Raw genomic sequence first — 13,752 nt, 5'->3', positions numbered from 1 at the left:
AGACAGACAGAGAGGTAAGAGAACCCTACTCGCAAACTTACAATCTATAGGACAATGGGAGTTAGAAACTCCCTTGTCTGTCCTCAACGACAGAGCGATCTTTCTGATCTGTGTTGATGACAGAACAGAGCTTTGCACCAACCCTCAGTCATCTGCAAAAAATATGGCTACTGACAGGCTTGTCTGTGTGTCCCTGCAGGTCAGCATCATTACGTGAACATGCCCTTCCTGTACTTGCATGCATCTTCTTGCCCCTTTTTCGTCTCTCCAAATGTCAGATGCTACTAGCTCTTCATATGCAACTATGCAGACGATACTGTGTGTGGGCTTAACTTAGCATTAGCCCCTTTGTGCCCAATAAACATTCTTAAAGGCTGGATAAAACATTTTAACACTGAAATCCAAAACATAATATAAGTGAATGGATATGTACACACACACTTTCTGCCAAGCATTTTATTGGATCGCTCATTAAGTACATAGTACACTATGCTGCAGGGAGGCTTTGAATAACAAAGTATTAGGTTATCTCTACGCTTTTAGGCGTAGTTTTTCAATGTCTATGTGAATAATCCCTTTGGATTGAAAGTATGCTTTAAAAAATATATATCATTCATGCCAGCTTATGTAATAATGTAATCAATTGTAAATTTCCTCAGATTTTTGGATACTCTCAATAGCCCAAAAATATTTGCAGCTAAAAAGTGAAAACTTTTGTAACAGATTTATAGGACTGTGTGCTTCATTGATGACCTGAAAGATTCAACTTTGTTCTTTTCAAAATTCTCCTATAAGGACAGTATTAGCATATAAGGAAAGTATTAGCATATATGAAACTGAAAAATACATTTTAGATTTACATTACTAAGGAAAAACACAATGTAGGACATATCTGAATATGAAAATATATGGTTTGCAGTCTACAACCTGATTCTTTCTGTTCTGTTTCAGTATGAATCTATTTTTGCACATCATTTTTATGGTGACATTCCATATAGGGGTTGGCAGCTACATAGGCAATGTGTGGTACAAATAGCCAAAATTGCTTCTGAAAATATGTGCTGCACACCCAAAGTGATTTGTAAATGATTCCCATTATCAGAATACATAAACGGATTTTATTTACTATAATAATAAAGAAATATTTCCATGTAACCCATTTAACACTTGGTACATTATTTTAATTCTATTACCGCAAAGAAAGTTGTAAGTAACACTATATATTTTGAAATAGTGTGGTACAGGATGAATTTAATTTTACTGCACTTCTTTTTAAATCTAGTCAATAATACCACTTTCATACTGCCGCCCCTGCAATATCCCGGGTTTTTGAAGCCGCCTGAGCGTCACAGCTCAGAAACACCATTCATACTGCACCTTGGACCCGGGAATTTGGCGGGTTGACCCCATTCATACTGCACAAGTCTGTGCCCTGGCAATTTGTGGGAGTCATCACCAGAGCAGTTTTCATTGGCTGAAATCTCAATCTCTCTCTCCCCCATTAATAGTGCAGGCAACCCGGGTCCAACCCCGGAAATTACCCCTCGATAAATCCTGTGTTCAAGACCCGGGATTTTTCGCTTGTACCATTCATACTGCACCAAGACCCGGGTCGTTTGAGCTCGACCCAGGAAAAACCCGGGATTTTGGTGCAGTATGAATGGAGTATAAATAATTTATTAGTTAAACTGTTTAAACTTATTCACTACATGCTCCTATATGTTACAGAGAGTATGTCACCTTCTGATCACTGTCAGGAGTCAGGCAGACAGAGTACATAATCAAGTTTTGTCAAAACTGTTTTGAACCATGATCCATAAATTGGCTATACAGGACACTGCCTAGTTGGTGTCTATGTAATGGTTCATTTTATATTAACTAAGCCTTGTAAGTGACATATTAACTTCCACTCAGGGAAACACACTACATGGACAAAAGTATTTGGCCACACCTGTGAATTATTGAATTGAGGTATTTCAATCAGACCCGATGCCAGAGGTGTATAAAATCAAGCACTTAGCCATGCAGTCTCTATTTGCAAATATTTGTGATACAAAATGGGTCAATCTAAAGAGCTCAGTGACTTCAAGCGTGGTTCTGTGATAGGATGCCACCTTTGCAATAAGACGATTTGTGAAATCTCATCTCTGCTGAATATTCCACGGCCAACTGTAAAAAAGATTATTAGAAAGTGGGAGCATTTAGGAACAGCCACGAAGTGGAAGACCACGTAAAATCACAGAGTGGGGTCAACGACTGCTAAGGCGGGTGGTGCGTAAAAGTCGCTAACGATCTGCTGATTCCATAGCTGAAGAGTTCCGAACTTCCCCTGCCATTAATGTAAGCACAAAAACTGTGCGGCGGGAGCTTAATGGAATGGGTTTCAATGGCCGAGCAGCTGCATGCAAGCCTCACATCACCAAGACCAATGCAAAGCATCAGATGGAGTGGTGTAAAGCACACAGATACTGGACTGTGCAGCATTGGAAAGGTGTTCTGTGGAGTGATGAATCGCGCTTCTCTGTTTGGCAGTCAGTTGGGTGAGTCTGAGTTTGGTGGATGCTGGGGGAACGTTACCTACCCGACTGCATTTTGCCAACTGTGAAGTTTGGTGGAGGAGGGATAATGGTATGGGGCTGTTTTTCAAGGTCTTGACCCCTTAACTCTAGTGAAGGGTAATCTTAATGATTTACCCTGCCAAGTTATTTTGGACAATGTTATGCTTCCAACTTTGTGGCAACAGTATGGGAAAGGCCGGTTTCTATTCCAATATGACTGTGCCCCAGTGCACACGACAAGGACTACAAAGACATGGTTTGATGAGTTCGGTGTGGAAGAACTTGACTGGCCCACACAGAGCTCTGACCTCAAGTGCAAATTAGTATTCTGTTTTGCACATAAGTTAAATACTGCCTGTTTTTTCATGTAGCACACAAATACTTGATAGCTTATTTGTACACTGAAATTTAAAGTTGATATTTGTGTGCTACATGAAAAAACAGTCAGTATTTAACTTATGTGCAAAACAGAATACTAATTTGCACCCCTTGCATTGCAACATGGTTTTGTCCAGGACACTGAAATAAGAAGTTTCTCAAGTTAAGATCCTTAATGAACCAGGCCCAATGTTTCCATATTTAATAAGCTCATGTGCTTTAAATTACATTTATAGAAAAACAAATCATTTGTTCTATGCTAAACATAGATTATAGTTTAATTTAGTGACCGGTGCAACATAATACATAAGACAACATTTGTGATCATTTGTAGAGACAGTATTGCCTTACACTAGTCTTACTAAACAAGGAGACAGATGTGGATTTGAATTGCTAACATCATTTGTCTAATCCTCAACACAATGGCAGTGTCATAACAAAAGCCCTGACTAATGTATCTGTCCCTTAAGAATTGCAGCCATAAAAAAAAAAAAACTAGCATGATGCCCCAGACAAAAGTTAGATATTTTACACCAACAGCTGTGGATCAGTGAATGTTTACTGCTTGGATAATCAAATAACTGCCCACATTGCTAGTGTCAGATGAAGAGACAATCATTACACAAACTATATTATCCACCCAAGTGAGTTGACAGGTCAAGAATTGTTGACTTTTGTATGCAGTCTCATAATTAAAACCCAGCACATATACTGTATGTTCCAGCAGTCAATATTCAGATGTGTATTTTTTTTATACTTTATTCACTGGTCAACACAATAAATACTTGTGCCAATATATGTGCATATTACAATATAGAAAAGCAACTAATAGTACATACAGATATGTCTGGAATGGCATGTAAAATAATTTTAACAAGTATTGGGCAAAATAAAAAAATGTGCGGGGAAGAAATGGGGAACAGGAATCTGTTTGAGAGTAGGGGAGTGGAGAAAGGAGGAAAGAGTACGGGAAGAGTCGGTTTAGAGAGTCAGGGATGGATCCAAGAAGACAAGAACAGAGATTGGTGGGCAATATCTGAAACAGTTATTGGAAAGGGAACAAGGGTGTGATTCCTAACACAAATACGTAGACCCCTCAAGCACTTATACCATATACATCTAGCAGTCTGGTCAAGTCTATGATGTACAATACAATCTTAAAAAGTTAGGAATTGACCTATGAAAATGTGTACAGCAACATTGACAAGGAAATAAATATAAACTATAACCAATAGTACATAAAATCTCTGATATATCAAAAGAAATTCCAAGTGAAAAAATATAAAAATATAACAGTAGTATTAGAAAGGAAAAGTTGACAAAAGTCCCCGTTTCTAGATGATTTTCCATACTGCTGGCAGGTACCTTGAAGGACTGTTTGCTGGAGAAAACAACACATGACAGATCCTGGGAATTATATCATGTGCTGTTGTGAGGCGACCTAATAACCAGTAAGAATGCTTTAATGTTGGGGCTGGAGGAAGCCTAATTATTATTGTCGGTGCTATTGATGTAACGCCGGGGCTGGTTGGAATTTTCTAAATGTACCCATTTTGTTTTCCAAATAGGCCACCAACATTCCAGGATCCAGACAAACTGCAACTAAAGAAAGCTGCAGCCACAGGTGGTGACAGTGACTAGAACAGGTAGGAGAGAGCAGGATTGTGATTCTAGTGGGACAAACACAATTTTTGGTGACTGTTCTGCCCAATGTAAGGGGCAGGCCAAGACTGTGAACTCTTTATGTACACACTGCATTCTTTATATACTACACAAAGGTGCTAGATGTCCTGAAAGTCAGGAGTGCTGGGACATATGTCACGCTCCGGTGAGCGGGCACTGCACCCTTGTGCCAAAGGTGTACACAACAATGCAGGTTTTTTTTCTGTAGGAGCGCATTTCACCAGCTAGCCACGGCCCCCAATTGTAGGAACACACCCACTAAACTGTGGCGCAGTTTTTTTTTTAAATATTCAACTATAAGAAGAGCCCCATGATGTTGTTACCTGGGCCCTGAATTCCTCTTGGCAGCCCTGTATATTCCTGGTATCATCATCTATCCAACATATATTCCTGGTAACAACACCAATCTGGTATATTTCTGGTATTATCGTACATCCAGTACCCTGGTAGGTCCTTCCCAGGTGACAGCTGGGATTAGTATCTACAAAAATCCAATTCCCAGAAAAATGCAGCCTGTTGGTTGTCTTTAAATCTGGATCACATAACCACCAGTTTGTTTGTTTTTTGCAGTTAGAGGCACAAATATGATAGGCTAATAAAACAGTATTTGTTTTTGCAGCATCAGCCTTTATACAACATGATATCTATTGCCAAATGTTTATAAATGCAGCATCACAGCCATGCTGTTAATTTAGTTCTCAGTGATGCTGAAAATATACATGTTTCCTGTTTCTGGCACATGTTAATATAAGGAAAAAAAATGTGTTTGCAAGTTATTCAATAATCCTTCATGTTTTTCAAGCTCTCTAAACTGTGTACGTTTGACCTCATGTTCTGTTATTGGTATTGTGACTAAGCAGCATTCCATAGATTAAAATGCTTTTAACATGCTGGAAAAAAAATATGTGCCTTCATTAGTCAGTGGACCTAATTCTAACATACACCTGCAGCTCCAGTCACTGTGTGGAGCACTGCTTAACAATTTAATAAATTAGTGCTTTTTTTAGACATGGTGCCCAAATTCTGGAAAAATCCCCTATCCACAAAGTCTGGAAAAATCCCTTTCCGTAAAATTCCAAGCATTACAGATAAGAGATTCAATTACCAGTCACAGGCCAACATATTGTGATTGATGCAATATACATTGGCACACTGACAAGACCAATAAACCCTTATGTGTAATAAACAATCTTTATGGTGAAATATATACTGATATATATTAAAGCAGCCACCCTGTATATACAGTTTATTTTCCCCTTTCAAATAGCAAGTTAAGTACCCTTTAAGCATGCATCTGACATGCATTGTTGCTTAGTAGTCCATTCTACAAATCATTGTCTCCTTTTCAAAATCTCTCTGGAGGTAACAAAATATGGCTACAAGTTATACAGGCACAGTCTCACAGCTCTGAGCATCTTATGTGAAGGCAGAGGGGGGGGGGAGGAGGAAGGAGATACTTTTACCCTGCTCAAAGCAGACAAAACTGGGAGGGGTGTTCCAATGCTTCTCTGATCACTACACCATGTGCCATGTGACTGTGGTTGCTAAAGTAGTCCATGACACTATGCATATTTATAAATCATTACTAGCAGCCTGAAGAAAGAAACCAAGGAAATTGGTATTTACCAACGTTCTTCTTATAGCTTGCTACGATGTTTAATGTTAAAACACAATCATTGTTTCATTGGATTGCAGCTATAATTTATGGAAAATGGCAATCTGTCCATCATAAAGCATAGTGTGAGTGATGGTGTATGTGATGTTCTGAAATACAGCCTCCTGAGTCTATCCTATCCAAGGATATTATAAGTACCTTTCTAGTGCCTACTAAATGCTACCACATTTTTTTAACACAAAGTGCCCTGTGGAGCTCTGCCCCATTTAAAACAAATGTAAAAATATAGTCACAAAGGGCACCATGTTACCTGTGCATCGGGTAAGATACCTCAGCAGTGCTGAAACTTCTGTTACATTAACCGGAAACAATGGGTTATGACAACAAAAACCAATGAAACAATGAATCATAAAATAACCTTAGAAATTAGGTGTTGTGAATTAATCATATAATATAATATACTGTAATATATACTGAGATTTTTTGTAATGCATACTGCTTCCATAACTTTGAAACACAAAATCAGGGCACCTGTGTGGCATGACGTTAAGTTTATCTATAACGGTCCACTTCTTTCTTCCTTCCACCAATTAATCCTATATCTTGTTAATCTAGGTGCATCAGTATTCAGAGTATCAAACCTATACACACAAAAATTAGATATACTGGAAAAAGCAGGACATATGGGATCTGTGAATGTTTATTTTAGATTGATATGTACTGATGGTCATACAACAGTTACTTTTTAAATGTCCCCATGCTTTTATCCCACAGGTTGGTAAGTTTGCAATATCCTTTGGTTCTCAGTGAAATACTTTTATGAAAAGAGAATAATACAACCGTATGTGGAAGTTGAAGAGTACCACTTTACAAATTAGTAATAAATTAAACATAATGGATTTCTTGTGGTTCAGAGGGGCACAGCCTGTGGGATATAATTCATTTTGGAGTCCCCTGATTGTCAGACATCAATACATCCTATTGGGAACTGCCTCATTTGGGATCCCAGAACAACGCCACACTACTCCTTGGCATCTCAGAAAAATTGCACACTGACACCTGCTGGGGGTAAATGTATGAAGCTTCCATTTCTGCAAGTCGTTGGAAACCGGTGACTTTGCAGGAGAAATTTAAAGTGGCGATGGCTTGTAAAGACAAACTTGCCATTACAAGCCATCGCCGCTTTAAATTTACCCTGCAAAGTCACCCATTTGCAGAAATGGGAGCTTCATACATTTACCCCCAGCTGCAGTCCACTGCTGCAGCTTGCACAGTGCAGTACTCTACGGTGACAAAGCTGTTTCCATGAACACAGAGGGCTGTTATAAACTTTTTCTTTATTGGTACTTGTAAACTATTTATATTTATTATAGATCCTGAGTTCTTCTGTGTAATAACTCGGGGAATGTCCATGACATTTAAGTACAGCAGTGGGAGGGCCATTTTTACTTTTATGGCAGCTTCCAGTTTGGACAGAGGTGAACTATGAAATGACCTTCTGGGTAAGCCGATAAGCTGTAAAAGCCAAGTAAATGTGAGGCACTAAACTTCACTCAGTATTGTAACATATGAAAAATATGTTCTCTTAGCTCTCCTTTAGCAACAAGCAAAACAGACTAATGGCGAAAGAAGCATGGACCTCAGTGGTGCATTATGTGTATGTGTGGCCATATTTCCATTAAGTGCACCTGTTACCTATACAAATAAAGGCAACGATTTTGTCAGCTAAATCAATATTTGTGAGAATGCGGCATTCTGGCGAATTCACTAGGCCTGAGGCAATTGATGGGCTGAATCATAAATTGGCTGTCTTCACTAGGGGTACATTTTATCTTGTTCTCAAGAGCTAAAGGAGTACATCCATATCGCAATCTGTTTTACGTATTATTTTATCACTCTTTCTTGAGAAAACCTATCAAGCCCACAACACGGCCCAGCCACTGTTTTTAATTCTTCTCTTGAATGTGAATCAGTAAGGGAAGTGCCAGGCAGCAGACATTATGTTATGGATCCCCCCAGGGATACTCTTCCCCAAAAAGTACAAAGATGGAGGACTGTTGTAAAACTAAAACCAATGAATTGCAGATGAAATTATTCATTTTATTTATGTATCGCTTCAAAGGTGAAACATCCCTCTATGGCTAGAAAACTGAATTATTTGGGGATTAGCAACAGTACTTACAGGTAACTGCAGATGTCATAAAGGAAGCACACCCACCTTTGGGAGAGTTGTGAGAGAACTTAAAGTGGTAGTGAAGAAGATAGATTTATCCTAACCAAGAGTTATCGAAGAAGCTAAAGCAACTCTGTAATATTCTGTAGTACATGAACAGGGGTTTCTTTTCCCGGGGGGGATCACAGTTTTTTTTAGAACTCTGTTGTAGTGATCTCTATGTGCCTGGAGGTCAATTTCACCTCTGTAAATATACAAGAGTTTGTATTCTATGTTCATAATAGACTTTAACTCAGTCCTATATAACATTACTGCATGTACTTTTTTAAGTGACCTTTGCATGACTTGGATCTGGTATCCTCTGACATGTCTAACAGTCCCAGGGCAGGACAGACAATGCAGACAACTTTCATATGTAATAAGTTTCCAGGAATCTTCATCCAAAAAAACAATGCAGTCAGCACTGCTAAGCACATTAAGCTGCTTGTCCTCCCTGTAGACATGAGCTAAATACAAAGCACCCTCCACCCTACAGATGTCCTCTGTGCAAGTGACCCTTCTGCTCCACAGCCCAGCTGGAGAATGGCAAAAATTCTCTATATACAGTCCTTAGCTGCAGGCAGGAACCCTTAGTAATAACTCCCCTATGGTGCTGACAACTGGATATCTTACACACACGTGGAAAGGGAGCCCTCAGATTGTAACCATACATCTGGACTTATCTCACATGTTTTTGCCTTAACATTAAGTTACACGTGGATTCTTCTCAGGAAAAGTGCAGCATTAATATTAAAAAATCAAACACACACCGTATACTATAATCCAGCATACGGATTTGAGTGTTTAAATAACCACTTTGTTAACGTCTAAAAGAGCTTGTTGAAGATATCCACATTCAGAAAGCATCTACAATATGACTTACAGGATCACAGAGAATTACAACACAAGTGTGATTGCGACACAGCCAGCTAAGTAAACAGAGGCTAAAGCCAGGCAAGGTCGTGCTCTATTACAGCACTACAGCAGAGAGAGACTCACAATGAACTTTCCTGGGCAATGTTCAGATGGCACATGCGGTGTCCACTTCTATTTCCTCCTGTCCATGGATCTCTTGCCAGTTCTCCGTGACGACTGCACAAATCCAACATAAAAGTGCTGAGGGGAAAGTTCACTGAGCCCCGTGATGCGAGTAGCACATAACTTCAGCATAGGATGAAGGGATCAGCCTCAGGAAGACAGGCGCATGCCGTGCGATTGGGTGTTTCATTCACAGACAGCAGCCAAGCCCGTCTTACAACCTGCTCCCCCTGCTGGTGACTGCTGGGACTTCACGCCCTCTAGTGATAGGAAAACAATAGGTTCACACACAGCAAACAGGCTCAGACGTCTGCTGTAACTCGTTCACTTCCAGAGCTCTGATATTGAGGCTGATTTATAGCCTTGTATCGATTAACCCATTCATTGCCTCCAAAAATATCTGCTTGGTTGCAGAATCTAAAGTTCATAAAACCTCTGTATGAAGCTTATTGAAGTATAGTGTATACAGTATTTTAGTTGAGTAGATTATGCTATATTTATGGTAAAGTGAAACTAAAACCAACTTGTTAAAATATGTATGTAAAAATAAAAACTTGTACAAAATGGCATCTAGTCATACGTGTGAAAGTTTTCAAACAAGTGCATATTTTATCTTAATTTACACTCTGATCAGTAATCTCAAATTTGCAGACGTATATATGAAAGAATTTACACTCCATAGCAAAGAAAGTTTTATAATAATGGAAATGTTCTACTGTACTATTATTATTATTATTATTATTAATTTTTATTTATAGGGCGCCACTAGGTGTCCGTAGAGCCGTACAGGGACAAACAAAGTTACAATACAAGGGGAGACAGTACAGTAAACAATAAGCACAGTAACTCGGTGAGCTCAAAGCACAGCTAGAGGAGCGAGGGGAAGGTCCTGCATACGGCCGAGCCCGAGAGGGAGGGCCCGGATGACAGGGAAACCCCCAGAGGGGAGAGGAAGGAGTGAGAGGGGACAGGGGGGAAGAGGGTCCTCGAGGAGGAGGGCTAGGTAGCTGGAGAGCCGAGTTAAGAGTGGTGAGGACAGGAGGAGAGATGACCCTGCTCAGAGGAGCATACAATCTAAGTGATTGTAGGGATTACTACTACTGTTTGTCTAGTTTTAAATGTGGTGATCTATATAACAGGTAAAAGAGATTTAAAAAGTCTGCTGTAGCATATATTGTATCTTATCGATTAGTTTTATTATTTATTAGTGTATTTATTATGTGATTTATTTTCACAGAAGTATGGCAGTGCATAGTAAGCAATCTCTAAAGGGTTTACTACACAAAACTTCTGTCTGACATGTAAGACAAGGTGAGCGAGCACAGTTGTTAAACCTCCTCCTTCTTACTGGGGAACTCCAGACAAAATGGAGCAATGTACCTAAGGTAGACCATCCCCAGGTAGCTGCATGGTGGGAGTCTCTTCCCTGGGTCTCCCCTTGTTGCTTTAGGTTAGTGATGTAATCACCACATCCTTTAAATTCCTTAAGGAGTGAAGTAACTATGCAAAATTAAAATAGATGTCAACAGAGATTGGGCTATGAAATGGCAACTGACCAATCAGGCGCATTGCATTCTCCTCATTAACAAGGCTGCATCAGTTAAAGTGGAAATGCTCAGATAATGGACAGGGACCCAGAGGTGGGACCCCACGAGATTGTTTTCTGAGTTCCTCTTTAAGTGTCTCTTTGGTTATCTGAAATGTTTCAGTTAACTTAGACTAACTTGACCATGAGACACTGGTATTTCTATTATGGGTGTAGGGTGTGCAGTACACATGCATACTTCCCAACAGCTATGACATTTGTCCTGACTGCTGTGAATTTTGGCAGGTATGTTCTGCTGCTCTGCAAAGGTTGGTGCCATATACGCCTGCCGATGCATGCAGCAGTGTAAGGGTGTTTTTGGGGGAGGGAAGGATGTAGGGGGACATAGCGTTTCAGAGATGCAAGGCATGCAAATGTAACAGATCTAATTCACAGATGTAATTTTCTGAAATTATGTTTATATAGAAAGCTTCTCCCATCACCCCCTATAGCGGGGCCCGCATCGTCCCAGCACAAGTGGGACTTGTATGGCTACTTGTATGGCTCTCCTTCACTGTGACATGACAGACATAAGCAGCATCCTGGATTTGACAGCTACCCAAGTTGTGATGAAATCCAGCCAGCCCCTGAAGAGGGACTCTCCTAGCAGCCACCAAGTAAGCTTATCAAAATAGGCCCCGACTGACCCAGGGGCTGTCTATTCACTGACATTGCCTTTCTACCACTTAGGCAGTGTCATGGGCTACATGTGATCTCATGGTGGCAAACATTGGGCCTGAAATCAACTAGGTATGTGGTGGTCCCTATCCCCACACCCCTGGATCCTGACCTGTATGAGCACCAGCCTCCGCGTAATCACCGAAGTGCACCAGCAGTGACATACAACTGGCAGCTCACAGTCTGATATGGCTTGTGCACAATGGAGGCCCCTGCACCACCTAAGCTTCTGAACCATTTTGGCCTCTGCTCCTTCCAGGGCTCTGCACTGTTTCTTCCATATAGGCCCTTGCAGCATCATGGCCTATATATAGCCCTATGCACCATTCTGGCCTCAGCTCCTGGACTCTGTGCACAGCAGACGCACCCTAGTGAGCTTTCTATTGAGGCCCAGTCTCTACCATCAACCATCTGGAATAGCCCCATCTGGACCTCTGCACCATCCAGGCCTCCACCAACTAGTCATCTGCACTACCTAGGCCTGTACTATCTAGGCCTCAGCTGCCTCCAATTGCCCCAGCACCACTTCACCACCTAGGAGATATGGCTAGAAGCTATTATCATAAGCTTGCAGAACTAGGATTAGAGGCCTTCACCTTTAGCAGCTGCCTTTCCTGTAGAGCGTTTCACGCTCTAAAGTACTCAGATGCCCTCTATAGTGTAAGCTTATGAGTAATACAGCAGCAAGGAAATAGGAGGTAGTGACAGAATGGTAGAGTAGACAGAAGCAGGCAGAGGTCAAGGGTCAGTAGCAACAGGTGGTCAGAAACAGGCAAGGGGTCAGGTCAGCGAGCAAGTATATCCAGGTAACAAGCCAGAGATAAGGGCAAACACTAAACAATCAGAGTCCAGATCAAGTCAAGGGTCAATAGCAGAAAAACAATCATGAGTCACAAGACTAAATAGCAGCAGGTCAGCAAATACAGAAATGAATAATATAATCGGCGGGGATGCTAAGCCCTCCATGCCTTAAATACGTATACTGGACAATCAGTAGCTAAGCCCCCAGTATAGACAATTTACCCCCCAGGTGTTTATTAAATAAATTATCCTAAATGTGCACATGTTCGGCTGCCCATAATTGGCGAGACACGGAGCAGATTAGACAACCATCCCGGACGTTGCCCTGGTGATGGCTGGGACGAAGAAAGGGAAGTGATGTCCCAGTAGTCATAGCGACAGCCAGGGCTGTAAACACGGAGCTGCAGCGGGTCGAGCACCGCCGCGATTCCCAACACTAGGCCTCCGCACCCCTGCTATCCAGGTAATAACTCCAAGACCCCATCAACACAAGGACTAACTAACCACCAAAAGCAGGGTCCTCTCTCTTCTCTCTGTCTCATGTCTGTGCCTCATTCGTGTCGCAAGTATTAAAGTCCCAAGATGGCTGCTTCACCTATGTATGCCCTGTACCCGATTTTACTATATATGTTTGTATCACCTGTGCTGTATGTGTTACTTTGTCATGTATTCTTTATATGTTTCTGCTGTAAAGTGCTTACAGTCCTAATTAAGAGAAAGGTGTTAAATAAATATAATTATTAATATTATTATATAGCCCTGTTGCACCCATTTGCACAGGAAACCACATAACTGCATCAAGTCGGTGGCAATTGCAGGGGTGGAAGGATAGGAAAAGCTGGGTGGATCAGAGCGTTCCTTAATCAATGAGGGCTAGAATGCACATCATATTAGAACAAAATGCAAGCATCACATATATAGCAGGGTTTTGGCTGCAGGCTAAGCATTGCAGGTAGTGAATACAGTTGTATCACATGCTAAACGTCCTCCTGCTTACATTTACACATATGTGAGAGTGCAGAGGTGCTTCAAAGCTTGAGCAATATTTAATAGTTGATGCGTTTTGGAATATAAATTGTAGTAGCAGGATTGAGTATAACTGCATGAACTGAATTAATAATTCAGTTCGGTGTTCCCCCACATCAAAGGAGTTCTGTGGTAGTGATTGCATTGTTCACGGATTGTTTGCAAGTGGGATAATTGC

The 13,752-nt window shown here is 40.8% G+C and overlaps 1 protein-coding gene across 3 annotated transcripts in view; it reads right to left on the bottom strand.

Annotated features, from left to right (window-relative positions):
• MOB3B (MOB kinase activator 3B) overlaps positions 1–13,752 on the bottom strand; it is a 252,474-nt gene that overhangs the window by 55,936 nt on the left and 182,786 nt on the right. The window contains exon 1 of one of the 3 annotated variants that reach the window (XM_075210011.1): positions 9,446–9,678. The exons of 1 other annotated variant lie outside the window; for it this stretch is intronic. The gene's annotated coding sequence lies outside the window, so the exon portion shown is untranslated. Of the gene's footprint in view, positions 1–9,445; positions 9,679–13,752 lie in introns of those variants that run through there. One more of the 3 variants, XM_075209992.1, reaches the window with a different exon arrangement.

This window comes from Mixophyes fleayi, chromosome 1 (genome assembly GCF_038048845.1).
Source record: "Mixophyes fleayi isolate aMixFle1 chromosome 1, aMixFle1.hap1, whole genome shotgun sequence".
Taxonomy (NCBI): domain Eukaryota; kingdom Metazoa; phylum Chordata; class Amphibia; order Anura; family Limnodynastidae; genus Mixophyes; species Mixophyes fleayi.
This window is presented reverse-complemented; position numbering and strand designations above follow the sequence as displayed.